General features: G+C 38.3%; 1 non-coding gene across 1 annotated transcript; it reads right to left on the minus strand.

Moving 5' to 3' along the window:
* Positions 1–943: 943 nt before the first annotated feature.
* On the minus strand, positions 944–1,068 carry LOC119874354. The gene has a single exon (XR_005368221.1). It is a non-coding gene; the product is annotated as a small nucleolar RNA SNORA51 (small nucleolar RNA).
* Between the last annotated feature and the right edge of the window lie 2,951 nt (positions 1,069–4,019).

The following is a 4,019-nucleotide window of genomic DNA, read 5'->3' on the forward strand; positions in this document are numbered from 1 at the left end:
CAAAAAAAAAAAAAAAAAAGAGCAATCAGTCTCTGTGTGAATGTACTATTTTTTTAAGGTGAACGTATTCACCTATTTGAGGATCCAATTTGCCAAATTACGACATTTGAAAATTACCCTGATCTGATATCATAACAAAGGCATTGATGTGTGCAGGCACTGGTGTGTATTCTGATGCCTCTGCCTTTGTCTATTGTTCTTCAAGTGACTGCCTGATAATCCTCACTCTTTATCTCCTCAAAGATCTCTTAAGGTCTAAGAAATGAAATCCTTGGAGGTATCATTGAGAGACATAAGACATGCAAGAGTGAATTTCTAACGTGGAAGAGCTTACCACAGGCGTCTTTTACACTTGGGTGAAAAAAAAGAGCCTCCCTCCTTTTGTGGTCCACTTGGCAGAGCTAGATCGTTGGCTGGATGTGACAGCATGATCATAGCGAGTAGGGGTCTGGCCACTGGAAAGAGCATTTCCTAATTAATGCTGCAGTACACACATCCTCTTAGATGCAGCACTGTAACAGGATGTGGTTTTGGCAGGACTCTTTCTCGGAACAAAAACATGGGGCATCTGTCTGTCCATCAACTCTCTGGGTGACACACTGGAAGTCAACAAGACCTGGATCTCTGTCTTAGGCACCCATCTGACATCCAAAAACACAAGTGCCTCCATAGCCTAAAGTCATACTACTTTCCACAGTGTTCCTAGCAGAACTTCTTAAGATTAAACCTTCTCAGTTAGGATCTGTGCTTGCCAATAATCCCTTAAATTTCTGTCATAGTTTCTTTTGTCATTAGAGAGACTTCTCAACTGTTTCCAAGGATATTGACAAGGACTCAAGAGATCTTAGAGTCTCTCCTTTGTTCATATCTGGGAGAAAGGTGTTGGTTTTTAGAGCATCGCTGCCCCAGTCATTTTATTTATTTATTTGTTTGTATATTTTCTCCATTTTCCTTCATTCACAATACAGACAAGTGAAGGCCCTGGGCGGCTGTGTATACAGGTAGGTTTACTCTGCTTCCTCTTTCAGTACAGTCAGTATAAGAATACAGCCAGTGGTGAGCACCAGTGGTGAGTACCAGGTGACTGTCTGAGTCATTTTAAGACAAAAGACACTGAGGTTCTGTCTAAATACAGAAGCACTTCCTGACAAAAAGGGGAAAGTATGTCAATCGTGTAAGATGGAGGGGCACCTAAGGGGGCACCTGGGTGGTTCAGGGGTTGAGCGTCTGCCTTTAGCTCAGGTCATGATCCCAGGGTCCTAGGATAGAGTCCCACATCAGGGTCTCTCTAGGGAGCCTGCTTCTCCTTCTGCCTATGTCTCTGACTCTTTCTCTGTGTCTCTCATTAATAAATAAATAAAATCTTATAAAAAATCATGTAAGATGGACTGAAAGATCCAGATGGTGCCGAAACCTGCCTCTCTTCTGTCCCACATTTTTCTACCCAAAGTTCAAACTCTTCTTCCCTTGCTTACAGGCTCAGTATGTTCTGAAGTTCAAGAGTCAATACGAATACTAAGCAATGGGAACATAAGGAGTCCTAATGTAAAGTCTTGAGTCTTGGTTATGCTATCATTATCCTAATCTGGCCCCTTGTGATCCAGCTGTGACAACTTGCCCAGTTATGGTCATTTAGCACCTGATTGGTTCCTCCATGTGAGTCCACACTGGAGCCCATCGGCCAGTAAATGCTCTTTATTCAGCCATGTTATAAGCTGTGATGTATAAAAAACCATCCTCCTGACTGCCTGAAGCCTATAAAGTCAAAGAGAGAGCTAGATTCACACCAAAAGAAAAACTTGTGAACATTTGTATTTATAAGCTGGTAAGCTTTATTTGACAAATTTCATCGAGGATTTTAATGGAATCTGGATTATAGCCAGGGAAGATAAAGCAAGGGTGACAACTATGTCTTAAGTACAGTCGTTTTTTAAAAGATGATGATAAAAGTGCTTTTTTATTTTTACCACTGGAACAAGATTTAAAACATAATTTAGATGAGACTTAACAATTATTTAAAATAATGGAAAGCGAACCCGCCTAAGTATCAGGAGCCACACATGCTCTTTTGTATGGGACAGGCACTTTCACATACCCCAGTTATCAGGCAAGTCATTTAGTATCATCTTTTCTCTCATGTGTATCTATATCTGTAAAACAAAAGATTCATGCACATAATCTTCAGTTCTGAATTTATTAGAATCTGTTAATGACCACACAGGAGCCCCACCATAACCTCAGTGTAGATTGGATATTTTCAGCTGATTCAGAGTTTACAACGTTAATTTATATTGACATTTATACTATCAAAAGTGCCAAAAAAAAATCAAAGTCAATCTGGTTGTGTTACATAGTGTGTTAAAGCTGGCTGCTATAACAGACAAACCTAGAAACAGATGAGAAAGTCCATTTTTTGTTCAAGTAAAGACCAGTAGTTGGAGGGAGAAGCGAGAGGAAATAGTTAGTTCCATGTAGTCATTCAGGGATGCAGGCTCATGGAGTCTCCGCTGTCTTCAATATGTGGCTTCCATGGTTGCCCTTTGTGTCACTGTTCAGTCAAAATTTGGAGAAAACAAGGCAAATGGAGCATCAAATGGGAGTTTCCAGAAGATAGGATTGGAAGTGTAATGTCTAACTTTTGCTATGTTCCAAGAGGGAGAGAGGTCAGACTTAGAGAGCAGCTAACTAGTCTGTACTGACATATCCAAAAAGTCATTTCAGAGCAGAATACAATGTGTAAATTCTTTAAGCCCCAGTTCAGGTCATTTTCGTTCCATAAAAATTTGCTTGGTTACCACAGGCCTCAACAATTCACTGCCCCTTCTATCCTTTTTATCTGTACCGTGTGTTTTGACACTTTATCATATTGTCTTGATATTTCTTTATGAAAATATGTCTCCTCTGTTGATACTAGAAGCTCTTGAGAACAGAGACAGTCTTAAACTTTGTACTTCCTGTCTCCTACCCTCTCCCTTGTCATCCAGCACAATGCACTTAATAAAAGCCATTGAATGAAATAAATGTGATTCATTAATCTTGGTGAGGTGAGTTCTTTCAAAATACTGATAAATGTAAGCTATATTATGGGAATCGTAGGAGGGATCATCTGTTTTGTGTTTTTTTTTTTCCAGTCCCACTGCCAAGGACAATGCCTGGCATGTCAAGGGCACTCAAAATTATTTGTTGCCTGAAAAACAAAAGTTCTATGATTGTACATTCTGTGATCATCATAGGGCCCTGCTACTTTTCTTGTGGTCAAATATATAAGACAAATTCTAGTAGAATAATTAATAATAATAATAATAATAGTTAACACTTCCATAGTGCTTAATGTATGCTAGACATATAGAAAAACTCATTTAATACAATAATATTTTGATAGTTATTAATGTAAGTTCCTTGTATATATGTACCTTTTGAGCCAATGCTGGCCTTTAGGGAGGCTTGGTGTAAATTAGAAAAGGCACCACAGGCTGCATCTTTCACTAATCTATATTATCAAAGAGTATCCAGAGCAGAGACTTGCTCATAAATGTTGAATGGATGAATGGATCAATGAAAAAACTATATTATTTGAGTGGGTCTGAGTGATAGTAATTCCATTTACTTTACTTTTTTGTCTGATTTTTTCTAATTTTTCTACAATGTTAATATGTCACTCAATATATAAACTTATTTGATAGAGACAAAAATCTATAAATAATAAGTGAGAATAAAATGCATCAATCTGAGTACATTTTTAATTAAGAAAGAAAATCAATATAATGCTCATAGCTAATGCATTTTAATTTCCAAGATATATTCTTTCTGTGATAGAATTTATAATTACAAATGGTCACTTGTAAATCTTTTTTTTTTAAGATATTATTTATTTATTTGAGAGAGAGAATGAGCAGGGGGAGGGGGAGAAGCAGACTCCCAGATAAGCAGAGAGCCAAACACAGGGCTCCATCTCAGGACCCAGCGACCAAGACCTGAGCCAAAGGCAGATGCTCAACTGACTGAGCCACCCAGGTCAC

The sequence above is a fragment of the Canis lupus genome, chromosome 12 (assembly GCF_011100685.1).
Source record: "Canis lupus familiaris isolate Mischka breed German Shepherd chromosome 12, alternate assembly UU_Cfam_GSD_1.0, whole genome shotgun sequence".
Taxonomy (NCBI): domain Eukaryota; kingdom Metazoa; phylum Chordata; class Mammalia; order Carnivora; family Canidae; genus Canis; species Canis lupus.